A 15,969-nucleotide genomic window follows, 5' to 3' on the forward strand; every position below is an offset into this window, starting at 1 on the left:
CTTTCCCAAAGCTGTACCTTTGTACCCCCCAATTGGCACCTTTCTGGCCACATATAAGTCCCTTGTAAATGGTACCATGGGTACCAAGGGCACTGTGACCAGGCAAGGCCTCTAAGGGCTGCAGCACATATTGTGCCACCCTTAGAGGTCCTGTACCTTAACACACACACACACTGCCATTGCAGTCTGCGTGTTTTGGTGCAAGGAAAAGTGAAGAATTGACATGGCACACATAACTGTTTGCCATGTCTGCAACCCACTGCCTATGGTATAGGTAAGAAGCCCCTCTAGCTGGGTGCACTATACCATTGGTGAGGGTACAGTTGAATGAGCACTGTAAGTCCATTCTTGGACAGTGTCAGTGCAGTAAAGCCATAAAGAGTATATGGTCTGAGAGTTTGTCATTATGAACTCCACAGCAATATAATGGCTTTACTGAATTCTGTGAAGTTTGGTAGCAAACGTCTCAGCATAATAAACCAACACAGATGCCAGTGTGGGATTTATTATACCATTCTCTCAGAGGGCATTTTAAAGATGCCCCCTGAAAAATGACCAACCTCTGGTGGTTGCTTGACTGGTAAACACCAGCTGGCCACCACAAGATATGTTACTGGACCCGTGGAGTGGGAGCCTTCACTCCCTGGGCTCAGAAACAAAGCCTTTCATGGGTGGAGGTGGTCACACCTCCCCCAGATCAGGAAGAGCCATCTGTGGCAGGGAATCTTCCAAGGCCTTGCCGCCTTTGTAACACTCCCCACAGCCCCTCTTGCTATCAGGAACAGCCTCTCTTCCTGTCTCACCCCCTTTTTGGCGGGAGGACAGGCGGAAAAAATTAGAACAGCCCACCTCTGCCAATCCCAGCCCTCAGGTGGGGGAGGCGAAGTGAAACCCACTCTTCAGTGCCCGCCATCCAGCAGATGGCAGGCACTCTCCAATCAGTGTTAGGGATTGTGCCCACTCCCCCACGTGGGGAGAGCACACCAAGCATCTAGTCACCCAAGGGTCAGTAGCCCACTAGTTACTGACCTCGAGACCCCTAAAACGCCCCCTAAATACAGTATTTAGGGGGGCAGCCCTGAACCGAGAAGGCAGATTCCTGCAACCTACGAAGAAGAAGGATGAATGAAGATGCACAGCAGAGGAGACTGCAGCTAAGAACTGACTTTGCCCCAGCACTACCGGCCCATCTGCAGTTTCCAGAAGTCCTACACCAAAAGTTGCCCTGTCCTGCAGCCTGCAACCTCCAGAACCCCTGGAAGGACTGACTGCCTTCAACAAAGACCAGATCTCGTGTGAACAGCAGCTCTGTTCGAAAGAATCTCCAAAGAAAGACTCTGAGCCTATGGAAGACAAAGAAACCAGATGCCTGGAACCAACACTGCACCCGTCACCTACGGCCTGAGTCTGAGTGACCCACCGGCCCCAGCAAGGTCCCCTAGTGCGCCAGAGGCCGAGTCCACCGTGGGTTGACCCTTCCAGAACTCCCTGACATTGCCTGCAGCCTCTGCACGGAGACCCCCTAACTGCGAGTGGCCCAGGAAGGTGAAATCCAACCTCAAAAAGCACCCCTGCATCCTGCCACCCTGCGCCCTGGAGAAGAGGACCTGAGGTGCACCTACGTGCCCAAGCCCTCCAACTTACCTGCCCAGCTTTTGGCTCCTTATGGAAGACTTCCTGGACCGAGCCTGGAGCCAAAACTCTAAACCGGCAACTCCTATTTAAAACAACTGGGCACCCGACGCCAAACCAGCACCCTGCACCCGACCACGTCTGTGCTGCTGTGGGTGCACTTTATGTGCTAAATCGGATCCTCCTTTGCCCTGATCTAAACCGTAGGAGCTTTGCTCCCACATTCCAGTGCCGTGCCCGTGAGCAGCCAACAACTGGAGGCCTCATAACCTCCATTGAATAACATTGGGCCTCAGCACTCTGCACCGGGCCGCCCGAGTGCTGGTGAGTGCATCCTTGACCCTTGTTCTAACCCCAGAAAACCAACTCCCCATACCAAGTACTTACCTGTAAACCGATAACTTCATTTCCTCCCATAGGATTGCATTGACTGCTTTTCTGTGAAAATATTTTGTGTAGAGTTGGAAAATTGTATGAAAACTTAAGAAACTGTGTACTTACAAAAACTGATTTACTTACCTTTTACTTAGGAAATGTCCCAGTGTGATATCTAGGCATATCACACAGAGTAGAGAAGTAATCTGAAGAGAAATCATACATTAATTGCAAAGTAACTGAAAGTAATTTCAACTGCTTCTGAATAATTGACTTATCGTATCCAAATCAATTAAATACAACCACATTTAACTGTATTATTCCTGCAAAGTAACATTTCACTTACCTGCACCAGGCCTGGCTTAGTTCTAGAAATATTTGATTTTTTTATTAACTGATCGATTAATTAAAATAATTTCAGTAAAAACAGACACTGTTAAAAGAATCAGATTTTTACTTAACAATACCAGCCTCCTTCCCCCTACACCCTCCCCTCCCATCCAATCCTGGCTTTGTGGTTGGCCATATGCCCTTGGACACATTACACAGTCCTCAGTGTTATTTGAGATTCATTTTTGATTAAAAGCACCTCATTAGAAATTGTTAAAATACATGGATTTTAATGGTTCTAATAAAAATGGGCGCACTCCTCAGGGCCTGTCGGGGAACAGTCAGCTTGCTTCAACAGAATTTGGCGTGTCATTTACAGGAACCGGATTGCAATCATGCGAGACCTTTAAGGCAACCCTGATCTGGTGCGTGAATTTCCCCAATCTTGCTAAAGTCATAGTCTTTGAATTGGAAAACCATAAGGCTGAAGCTTCTCTGCAGGTCCTCACTCCGTTGACAATACAGATCGAGCGAAGGAGTCGCCGACGTTCATTGTTAAGTTTGGGGCAATAGCATAGGAGGTGCAGCCAGGATTCCTTCGTGAAAGAGCACAGCCTACATACTGTATTTTCCCCCTTGCGGGCCCATGTTGTATTAAAATCAGTGATGCATAATATAGTAAGTCTCATAAAAAGTATTTTACTTCGGGCTTGCGGTGTTACGGCCTCGTTTAGGTAGGGTTGGGCTTTTTCCCGGCGTGTATGATTTATTCAATGGCTCTAGGCTAGAACTTGAGCGAAGGGCCTTAATATCTTGCGCAAAGGATGTTTCACACACTTGTCTATATATTGCTTTTTTCCAGGCATTGAGTGGAATTTCCAATAGCCTTAGGCTTGCTGACTCTTTCTCCAGTATGTTGATAGCACTGTCAAGGCCGGCATGCCAGACAGAGCCCGCCTCCTCAAATGTGGATCTCAGTTGATATCTTAAGGAATTTGCTGGGGGCCTCAAGATCCTTAGGTATAGTTATATAAGGTCCCCCTGGCCCGTCAACTCAGGCCTTGCGAGACCTAACTCCAATTTCAGGCGTGATTTCCTGACTAACCTCGGGATGAGGAGCATTGATTTGTATGCTAAGATGGCTTTGGGGACGGAGCTCTAAGATCGACCTCCTGGGCTCCAGGATCACTCCTACGTGTAAATCCCTGTTGCCCCCCCCGTGACCCCTACGACAACCGAGACGGAGCATAAGGCAAAGGGGGTGAACCGGAATCGCGTTGTGGGCCCACTGCAGGGAACATCGATCCACGCCTCGCTGCCTCCAGGACTGGAACAGATGCCTCGGAGGTGAGCGATCTGCGGACGCCACAACTGGCGGTCTGGGATAGCCACTCTTTGGACTCTCGAGAGTCCCAAGAAACAGCTGACGACAGGCAGATACGGCGTGATGCAACTTGAAGACCGAGGAGAGGAAGGCACCGAGCAAAATTGATCGCCAGAGCGAGGGGCCCCTTCCCGTTCGTTGCTTCCGTCTGTCACTAACATCCAGACCTGAAAACAGCACCGGTGAGTACCTGAGAAACTTAGAGCAAGGATCTACACAGCGGAACCTAAGATCAACCACTTCAGACGCGCTGGCCTCAGTAATGGCGAGGTGCGGGACCCATAAACTTGGAAACCTGACCCTAAGATGGCGGCTCCTCGAGATCAGATACCTCCTACGCACTGTCCTCAATAACAGCGAGGTGTGGTACTTGAAAACTTGGGTACTGACCCTAAGATGGTGGCTCATCCGGACACAAATGGAGGGCGGGTGACGGTCCCCTCGACACCTCTTCACGGCAGCAACGGTCCCACAGCACGAAGGTGGTACTTGGCCTGACTCCTTCTGATAGCCAGTTTTGTACAATGACATCAAAAATTATCAAAACACATATACACTGAAAGACCCACAAGCTTAATCTATGGAATAAGGAAGATACAATCCAAGAGAGAGGTTCAGCTCAACATTAGCCTTATAAACAAGAGAAGAGAGGTTCAGCCCCACCGTAGCTTTATAAACAAGAGAAGTTTATAACACTGAAACCTCACTGGCAAGATGGACGTGGGTAAAGAGCTCTAGGAGCATGCCCCTGGGCTCTGGGATCACTCCTTAGTGTAAATTCCTGTTGCCCTCCCCCTACACTTTGCATCTCCTCTCTGTGGCAACAGACCCGCGAAGGTACTACATGACCTGACCTCTCCTTAGGGACTCGCAGAACAACAAATTGGCGGGGCGGAGAGGAATTCTCCCACCACTGAGTCCAGAAATCGCACACTTCTGATCTGACTGCTGAGCATGTCCTCTTAGAAAGAGAAGGGGCTCATATCCAACTGTCACTAAGCCACCAAGAGTGAAACAAGTCCCCAACACCTCCTAATTCTACCCCTATAATACCAATAGACTGAGGAGACCTCTGGGGGGTAATTCACCTATCTAACTGATCTCTCCTTAGGGATAGAGAGGTAGATCCCCTGCCATTGAATCCAGAAGACTCACGCTTTTGACCCGAATGCTGAGCACGTATTCTTAGAAAGAGAAGGAGCTCATCTCTAACTGTCACTAAGCCATTTGAGAGTGAAAATAGTCCCTAAAACCTCCCAGTCCTACCCTTCTAAGACCAATAGACTGGGTAGAGCTCCGGATAGTAATCTACCTTTCTAACTGAGACAAAATGACGCCTGCCACTTTAACTTCACTCCGCGCCTCTACACCAAATTGCCTGAAACCCCATGGCCCTAACTCCCTCTTTATCATTTCCCCCCCCGAATCTCTCACTCAAAGCGAAAAGAAACTTAAAACACAGGCTGATTAGACAACACCCGGAAACACTATTCGCTGATATATACCACTGCTCCTCCAAAGGCCAGCAGAAAATGGATCTAATTTTCCATACCCAAAACCCTGCGAAATGAAACACCATTCTTAGAACCCACCTTAACATATCCAAAACAACTAGCACCCCTTTCAGCTGCAAACTGACAATCTCAAACCGCCCTACGCGCAGCAGCAACACCTCTCGACCATCTACAGCAGCAGTACAGTCCTGATCCAAGCCAACAATGTCAACCTTGACTCATTTGACTCCCTCTTCCCCTCGCTATGCAATGCCCTCACTCATTTACGCTATTCCCACTCGAGCAACTCCCTATCCCCCGACCGACTGAACCCCCTGGAGAACTCACAAACAATCCCAAGACACATTCCACCAACTCCAACTTATCCCCCCTGACACCACCCTCTCCTCCTTCACCTCCCCTGACTCGCACAATACAGACCTCTCATCCAGAACAAATCGGAGATACGTCTAAGCTGAGACTCCCCAACCCCTTGCCGACCTCCACCTCCCCCCTCTCCATAATACTATTCCCAACAAGCAACTAGCGAACCGACCCTCAGTTAATGACTCCTAACTCTCACCTTTCACTGGCACTCAAGAAGCTGCCGCTTGAATCACGACGTGATTTTCCACACCACATGTTCACGGCTATCCTCAGGGACAACATAGGCAACATTCACACTGTAAGCCAAACTCCCACTGACAAGCTCTCTCCTTCCCTGGACTGCCCCGCTCAGGACATCTTGAACCTATACCCCCCTACCCCCTCCTCTATGAATACGACTCAGAGACTTGCTCTGCTGGAAAGCCAGATAGAGATCGTAATACAGGGTATCAACTAAATCTTATCGAACCTCACCACACCTCTGGAGCCTACCCAATGCCCACACCCTACACCCACAGTTTCCAACACTAAACACTCATTGCCTTCAAGTCTCAAGGGCACAGCTGGAACACAATCCCCTTCTTCAACCAGCCCCAGAGACCCAAAAGAACAAGCGCCGCAATGTCCATGAGAGAGGTGATTGATCTTGACAACTCTTATGACACATCTTCTACTGTCATCACCAGCTCCAAGATCCAGGTTATCACTGGATTTGGAAGAGATCACACCCCACCTTGAACGTTGAGACCTCCAGCCTTCCTAACTAATATCCCCATGGCTCCCCTAATGAAGAAACTCAACAACAAGGGGACGACCAACTGCATGCTCATAAACTGCAGATCGGCTACCAAACATGCAATGGAACTGGCAGAAACCATCCTAACCCATGGCATAGACATCACGTTCATCACTGAAACTTGGCTGAATGAGTCCTCCTCCCTAGTCATTGACATGCTTGTGCCCCCGGGTTTCTCACTCATCAATAAAGACAGAAAAAAAACATTGAGGCGGGTGTATTGCAATCATCCACAATAGCAACATCTCCGTAACGGAAACGGACTCCTTCAAATATACCACATTTGAATATCTAACCTCCACCATTAAGATGATTGACAACAAAACGCTATTTTGCCATCTTCTCTACCACCCACCAGGCAACACCACCTCATTCGGAGAACACCTTTCCGACTTGATAGCACACTGCTCACACTTGGATTCCAACAACATCATACTAGGTGACCTCAATCTACACAGGAATTAGGAAAATAACTCTGTGATCCAAACCTTGAACGAACATCTACGCAGCAACAACCTTATCCAACACTGCACAGAGCAAACCCATAACAGAGGCTCAATCCTGGATGCCATTATAACTCAAGAAGATACAGTAACTATTGACCACATCCTTTCTATTGACTGGTAAGACCACCACATCATTCTATTCCACATCAACCAAACAAGCCATTGTCTACCTCGTACACAGGAACCCCCCATTGGGCGAGAAATCTAAGGCAGATTCCCCTTGCTGACCTGGAAGAAAGGATAAGCTCACTCCTTCCCACCACCACATGCGACCTTTCTACAACTGAATTCACCTCGCACTGCAGTGCAAGAATGACTTTTATACTTGACCAAATAGCTCCCTTGAAACAAAAAAGAGTCAGAAACATTCCATCTAGATCTTGGTTCAACACAGACCTAAACTCTGAAAGAAGGCAACTAAGAGCTGCAGAAAGACTCTGACGGAACAACCCGTCCACAATCCACCTTGATCAACTCAAGTCTGAACACAAGAAATATAAAATACACATCAAGAATGAAAAAACGTCCTTCTTCTGTGATGCACTAGACAATTCCAAAAATCGCCCCAAAGAACTCTTCAATCTCATTAGACAACAAACATCCAAGCCCCCCCATCCTCAGAGCAGGCTTCCAAAGACCTATGTGATAACTTTGCCAATTTCTTTAATGATAAAATCACCAAGATTGAGCTCTCCCTGGACGACCACCGCCGACCTCCCAACGGAAGGCCGCTCCCCGGTAAAGAAGATAACAACCCACCCAGGCACCCCCTAACAACTGGAAATCTTTCAACCCCATCTCTGAAGCAGAGATCATTGAAATGATTACCAGTTCCAAACGCTCGTCACATATTTCGGACCCTAATCCTACCCAACTGACTAAAAAGCTCAAACTCACCCTATCCCCGCTCTGGACCAAGATTATAAATGGCTCCCTGAGAATCGGAGTCATGCCAGATTGTCGCAAAATCGGCCAAGTCATGCCATTACTAATAAAAAACGGGCACTGACCCAAACGATCTCAATAGCTTCAGGCCTGTCTCCAATCTCCCATTCCTAGCCAAAATTCTGGAAAGATGTGTTCGCTTCAACTTACTCAACACATTGACAGTAACAACCTTCCAGACCCTCACCAATGGGGCTTCAGAAAAGGATGCAGCACAGAGACAGCAATCCTGAATGTCATAGATGATGTCTACAAATCACTCGATACAGACAGATGCTGTCTACTCATACTCCTGGACTTATCGGCAGCCTTTGGCACAGTTAACCACAAACTTCTCATCAATGTACTTCACGAAAGGGTCGAAGCGGAAGAGGTGGTCTTGCAGTGGTTTACCTCCTTTCTGCAGAACCGCACCCAAAGAATAAAAATTAATAACTTCACGTCTGACCTACTCCCCATAAGCAGGGGTGTCCCTCAAGGATCAGTTCCCTCCCCACAACTATTCAACATCTACATGGAGCCCCTCACCAACATACTAAAAAAATCCAACATCCCCTTCCACCTATATGCGGACGATATCCAGATCTATCTAGAAACTTCCTCCATTGATGACATTCAGAGACTAAACGACACTCTAAGCGAAGTCCAACACTGGTTATCCCTCAACCACCTGAAACTCAACCAAGATAAGACAGAAATCCTTCTCATTTCCAACAAGGAGCAGACGCCCCAAATCACAGAATGGCTAGAAACTATTGATGCTCTCAACTGCAATCTCACCCCAGCCGACTCCGTAAAAACACTGGGAATCACTCTGGACCCAAACTTAGACATGGTCAAGCACATCAAGAACACTGCAAAGAGCGCTTTCTTCAACCTAAAACTACTCAACAAAATAAAACCCTTCATCCCTCCCAACGACCTCAAACAGGCTACTCAATCCCTGGTGCTGTCCAGATTGGATTATGGGAACGCAACCCTCACAGGAACAACAAAATCTCACTTAGCTCCCCTCAAATCAACTGTAAATGCAGCAGCCAGGACGGTCACTGGAGTAAAGATATATGAAAACATCTCCCCCCGCTCTCAGAGAGCTAAAATGGCTCCCAATCGAAATGCGTGCCAACTTCAGAACTGCTTGTCTCACACACAAAGCTCTGCACACTGGGAAACCTGCCTACCTGGCCGCCAAACTCAACAAGGCCAGTCAGACAAGGAACCTCAGGAGTACTAACACTCTACTTCTCATTCCTCCAAAAACTCGCAAACAAAAAACCTTATCACGTTCCTTGTCTGGAAAAGCGCCCAAAATCTGGAACTCCATCCCAGTCCATATCAGGACTACCCCCTCCTTCTTAAAATTCAAAAGCCAGCTCAAAGACCTCTTCCTCAACTGAACTCTTCCAAATGGATAGCTGCCGCCTAACGTAGAATCTTGCCCATTGCAGCATATAGTCACTTTGATAAGAAGGCTTCTACATCACCTACCTCTCGACTCGCTCCTTTGTCCCCCCGCCCTGAACTGGATTCGTCACAAATCAATGTGTTATTATTATTATACTGTGTGTTCAATTTCTTCGCTATAAATGTTGTAAAGCACTCCAATACCTTCGGGTCTGGCCAGCGCTATATAAAATGCTTAAATAAATAAATAAATATGCTTTGGCTTGGGCTGAATTTAAAAAAACATCCAACGACCCAGGGAAGTCCAGATGGCCGTAACTGATGGCTGGAAGCAATTTTGCTTTTAGAACAGCCAGTATTGGTCCAGCTGAAGGACTTATCAAATGTTGGCTCAGTTTTAGCAAATATGTAACATTGTTGGCCTTGGTGGTCAGATGTTTCAAATGGATATTCGCCATGGCCCGTTCTGAAAACCAGACCCCAAGATAGTTGTATGAAGCCACTGTGCCACTGTGCCAATTTGCAGATCGCCCAATAGCCATTCTGCTTTCCTTTTAAGATGGTGTCTCCCAAAGATGATTACCTTGGTCTTCCCCTGGTTGACTATCAGGAAGTTATCCTTGTTGAAGGGATCCAGTGCATTTAGGGCTCTCTGTAGACCCACTTTAGTGTGATCCATTATTGCTGTATCATCTGCATATTGTAGTACCGGAAGCCTCACATTTTCCAGCCTAGGTGCGACTAGATTTGCCCCTTTCAGAGCAGCCCCTAGATCCGCGGTGTACAAATTGAAAAGGATGGGCGCCAACACACAGCCCTGTTTAAGCCCGTTGTTTGCAGCCATTTTGGGGTTACTGTGTGGGTGCTTTTTTGACCCGCACCCAGGTATCTTCATATAAGGATCTAATTGCGTTCAGGAGTTCAGATGGAATTCTCCAATTGTCTAATTTCCACCATAGCCTTCTGCGGTCAACTTTATCGAAAGTTGTGCTGTAGTCGATGAGACAGCAAAACAATGAAGGACTTTTCTTCTTCACTGCCTGGGTTGATAAATGAGCTAGCCCAAAAGATATTATCCAGGGTCGAAGCCTGACCGATAGAAGGGAATAAGCCTTTTTCTTGTGCCCAAGTCTCCAAGTCCTTCAAAAGGAGGTGAGCGTAGGCCTTAGCTTCAAGATCGAGAAGGGCGATAATTCTGCAGTTTGATGGCTTCAAAAGGTCGCCTTTTTTAAAGATGGGGACCCGTATGGAGCCCCTCCAAGAGTCTGGTGTATTAGCTGTCGAGAAGATTTGATTAAAGAGAGGGGTTAGGATTGCTGGCCAAAAATCTGGCGCCATTTTAAAAACAGGTGCAGGTAACCTATTTGGCTCTGGAGCTCCATCGTTCCTCATGTTTTTGAAGGTCGTGATGACCATATCGGAAGTTATCAAGCCTGGCGACCTGCAATGCTCCTCTTCCCAGGTGCTCTCAGCAGTAAGGCTGGTATCAGCAGTGTCATTCACTTCTTGGATCTTTATATCATTTGTCCGACTCTGCCCCTCTTCCCAGGTAATTTCTTCTGAGCAACCTTTGTTTGAAGGAGCATGCAAATATAATTGCATCACGTGGTTTAGACAGTCAAGCTCCACCACTCCGTTTTCTCTTTTACTGCTCAACTGGTTGATGTACCTCCACAGCCCAGAGGGGTTCTTTTTCTTAAGCAGAGAGAAAACTTTAAGCCATTCCCTTTCCGGATGTTTCTTTCTGTGTTCCCACAGTTTCTTTCTTAAGGCTGACCTCAATGCTGTAACCGACAGTCCCTCCAATGGTCTGCCCCCTCTTTTCTTTACTTCTAAGGCCTTACAGAGGGCCCATTTGCCCTCGAGTATGTCTTTCGTTAGGCGTTTACTTCCTACAATTAATAGGTACTCGGGCGTTGGTGCTGAGGGTTTCCCAGCTTCGATTGGAGGTCCTCTACAATATTCTCCCAATCCTTTCTAAATACCTTCCTCCTTCAGATCCAGCCAGACTCGCATTTTCTCACCTATACTGACTGACCATTTTATCCTTTGGAGGACTTAATGCTTTTCTTCCCCTCTCAACTCTCCGATTGATTGATAGATGGTGGTTGTTGGTACTTCCAGATAGAACACGGCTCTCAATGGCTTGTGGTCACTTTCAGCCCTGTTCTCGACTTCAAAATCTTTCAATCTATCTGCAATTGCTTCACTGACTATGATATAGTCAATTCTCAAGATATTCCAGGAGGTTAGCTGCGGGTGCCAAAATGGTGCACGTGCTCCCATTAGTATGTGAGTGGAACATAGCTTATGATTTAGGAGGAAATCGAAGAGGGATTCTGCCCGTGCCTTGCCCCGGGGAGGGGATTTACTTTATCTAGATCCCTCAGGTTTAAGTCCCCTGCTAAGATGACCTGGTAAGATTTGTATTTATTTGGGAGATCCTCTAGCTTCCATGTCAAGCTCATCCATAAAGTCTTTCATCGTGGTCTATGCTGGCAACCACTGGCACCTTTTTAAGCAGCATACAGCAATTAGAGCGCGATCACTGCATACCGGCATTTGAAAACCTAGCGACCGCCCGGTCTAAGTCAATTTCCGTGTACGTTTTTAATGCCCGGCAATAGTCATACAAGGACCACAAAATTGGGTCGCAGAGGTATACCACTCAAACAATCTACATCAGCACAGGCACGTTCCCCACCGCATGCATGGTCCTCTTGCATGATCACAGAGACTGGCAATCCAACATCTGCTCATAAAACCAGGTTAAGCTGGACATGCTGGATACCAAAAACAGGTACGATTACTAATTACTTTCTGCCTAATCATGCTCGAACTGGCATTTGTAATCTAGTGTGATGCACAACTTATTTGTCCTCCTCACCACCGCAATTGATCTATGCAGAACACACACCCCTATAACTCTTGCAACACTGGAGCACATTGATCTGCAACAAGCAAGCATAAAACCACTAAGTCACACATGCATGTGCATGCCTCATTACAGTTTAATTTAAGCTGGCATTATTACTGGTGATGGAGCGCGACGGCATACGCTCCTGTTTTTAATGTTTTTAATGTCTACTTGGTTGTCCCCCTTTTTCTTCCCGTTTCTCCCCTTTCTCACCAGCTCTACAGTACCCAGTACTAGCCTAGTAGGGTACCCCCTACCGTGTTTGGCAACTAATTAATAATTATAGACCCAGACAGTAGTGCACCACTCACAATTTAGTTTCTTCCGGTCCTGATGAAGTGCCAGTTGACCCGTTAGGGGCAAATGGGGCACGAAACATGTTGACCCACTACACTTTGGAAGCCCTTTAGGAACATTAGATCCGCTTAGGGCACCCTTACTTTTTAATGAGGCTCAAGCTACCTTAATATTAAAACTAGTTCAGAGTAGGACTGCTCCTGACCTATTTTACTTCACTTACCCGTGCACTACCCAGCCCTCAGACCTGCACGCACCCTACGGCTTCTTCAAAAGATCTCTGACAAAGAGCCCCATTTACAGGAGCCCGTCAGGCATTGCAGCTCAAGCCAGATAAGGAGCAAGGCCCAATGATGAAGCATTCCATCCTCCGGGGTGTATGAGGGCATCACAAAGAAAGACCTCCCTTTCCCCACACGTCGAGTTAGGAACTGCACACCCCTTTGATACAGAAGTCTTCTGGCATGTTTTTTGTAGATTGATAGTCCGCCGGACGGTCGACCAAAGAGGTTCTTTTATGTTGCTTGTACATGGTGTTCGTAATACCCTGCAAATGGAGTGCTAGTCAGGGCCCATGTCTCTTGGAAGCATAATATGTCTCCTTTTTCTAAGAACTACTTCGTACTTTCTTTTTTTTGTTATTTTGCTAATCTCTGTGATGTTTCATGAGATTACAGTTAGTTGCTGCTGGGGCGGGTTTACTCCCTAGCCTCCGTCTTTCCGGGCCTGGTGCCACCACAGTTAGGAATAGTGCTGCCATCCTCTTGATGTTCCTATTTGATACGAGCAAGCGGGCTTGCATTCTAGAAATAAAATATAACTAAATAATATTTTTATACAAAAAACATTGGTCAGAGTTCAGTCTTTGAGTGTGACATAATTTCTTGCCTGACTGTTTGCAAGAAATGCTTAACACTACCCTCTGATAAAGCCTTATTGCTCGCCCACACTACCACAAATAGAGAGTAAGATTATCTACCTTTACCTTTGTGGGCCTTTGGGGATGCCCTGGACTCTGCATACTATACCTTACTTTGGCATATTATATACATAGCCAGCTTCCTACAAATAGTAGGGCATCAAAAGACTTTTGAGAAGTCATCTTACCCTCAACTTATCGAGGCATGCTTCATCATTTGATGACATCTCACACCCGGGTAAGGATAATACTGCCCAGGCGGACTCAACGGAGGGAAGCTAGTCTATCCCTGGAAGTTCTTATAAATCTTAATTCAGGACAATTACTTTGTGTCCTGTTTCTTCGGGGGACCTTTTTAAATATAAAATATATGTAGTGGTATACTCAAGACAATCATTGATTCAGCGAGTGACACTGATATGTTTAAAATAATACTTTAAAAGGTATTTGAAGAAAGAGCTGTTGCATGCATCTATTCTAGTATATATATATATATATATATATATATATATATATATATTCACTGAAAAAACCATAGGTTTCACACATGTTATAGTTAGCTGGACATTTTACTGATAAAAAACCAATGAAATTCCCCCGTTATAGTTAGTGCAGGCAATTATAACTCACGCGACCGCAATCCTCTGCTGATGCTAATACTGTATTTAGACACTTATTTGACCATGTCTTCTTCCATTAAATTTTAGCTATACATATATTACAAATATTTTTTTTTCATAAAGACACATATGTCATCAGCAGAGGATTGCGGTCGCGTGAGTTATAGTTGCCTGCACTAACTATAACGGGGGAATTTCATTGGTTTTTTATCAGTAAAATGTCCAGCTAACTATAACATGTGTGAAACCTATGGTTTTTTCAGTGAATTTGCAAGGTTTTTTAAATGCTAATTCCTAACTATAACGTGTGTGAAACCTATGTTTTTTTCAGTGAATTTGTACGTTTTTTTAAATGCTAAGTTACTTTACGCCATTCGTGGCGTGCGCGCCCACTTAACGCAGTTCGTTCCGTGCGCGCACGGTGCGCTTTGCGCACCGTGCGCGCACAGTGAGTACGCGGTGCGCTTCGCGCACCGCGCGCCCACTTTACGCAGTTAGTGCCGTGCACGCACGGTGGGCACGCAGTGCGCTAGGCGCACCGCGTGCCCACGTTACGCTGGATGGGCCATGTACACACAATGCGCTTCGCGCACTGTGCGCACATGGAGGACATATTATGCGCTTCGTTGTGAAAGGTAATCTTTTTAATTTTCATTAATTATACATGCCATTCACACATGGTGCCCTTCGGGCACCATTTGCACACGGGGTGGGGAGAGTGTGGATAATCTTTTACATTTTCATAAATTAAATAGGCCATGCACAAATGGTGTCCTTCGAGTACCATTTCCACACGGGGTGTGGAGAGTGTGGCTAATTTTTTTTTTTTAAATAATTTTTACCGTACCGGTACGGTAAGCGTAATCGGCGATTTTTCACAAAAAAAAAAATTGACTTTTTGGCCTTGGGGTTCTTTGGGGACACCTTCATCAAGGCTCGGTGGTTAGGAGCTGTCTAAACAGCCCCTTTACATGTTTTTTGCCTTTGTTTTTCCTCCCCCCCTCAGAGTGCGAGAGAGAAAATGGCGGCCGCAGCTTCCTGGTTTCGACCGATTCGAATGTTTACTAAGATCTAACAGCCAATCAGAATCATGCTCGCGCACGTCACCGTACGCGTACGGTAAGCTTACCGTAAGCGCACGGTAAGCGCACCGTAAGCTGCCACAAATATATATATTGATTTACATGCTATTTTCTCAAGAACTACTGAACAGATTTACACCAGACCTACAAAAGGCACTTCCTTGACCTGAGGACTACCTCTCTGCCAAATTTCAAGTAACTCTGTTCAGCCGTTCGGGCTGTAGCTGTGTCTAAAGGTCCTATGGAAAAATGCATGGGAAAAACGCGTTTTGGGACCCCCCTTTTTTCTCAGCCCCCGCTTGACGAATCCCCCCGAGACTTTCAGGGTAGGAGCGGAGCGTAGCGCCCCACCTATTTTGAAAATTTCGCGAGGATTCGTCGACCGGCGCCAAAGTTATTCCAAATAGAATGTTGCGGTTTTCCTATGGAAACAGGGTCCTAACTATAACTACCTACTGGCGACCGCCAGTAGGTAATATGTGTGTATTTGTATATATATATATATGTATATATATATATATATATATATATATATATATATATATATATATATATATATATCCATTCAAAAAGTTGCCTGTGAAGGAAGGAGCCCATAGAACAGGTAAGTATCAGCCAAATTCTTTATTCGAAGCAACAGCGGGGAACAATGAATGGCGGCAATGAGTTCATCTTGCCTGACGCGTTTCGTGCATTGCGCACTTCCTCAAAGGCAAACGGACATGAGAAGCAGCAGCATGTCAATTTCAAACACCAACTTTAAATGATGAACGATCCCGCCCCAGTGGGTGTGGCCACCCTATGGCCTCCTGGAACTTGTGGTGTTCGTATTCTTTCAGTGAGCTGACATGCCAAATACTTCATTTACGTCCAAAAATAAAA

This window comes from Triturus cristatus, chromosome 3_1, assembly GCF_964204655.1.
Source record: "Triturus cristatus chromosome 3_1, aTriCri1.1, whole genome shotgun sequence".
Lineage (NCBI taxonomy): Eukaryota > Metazoa > Chordata > Amphibia > Caudata > Salamandridae > Triturus > Triturus cristatus.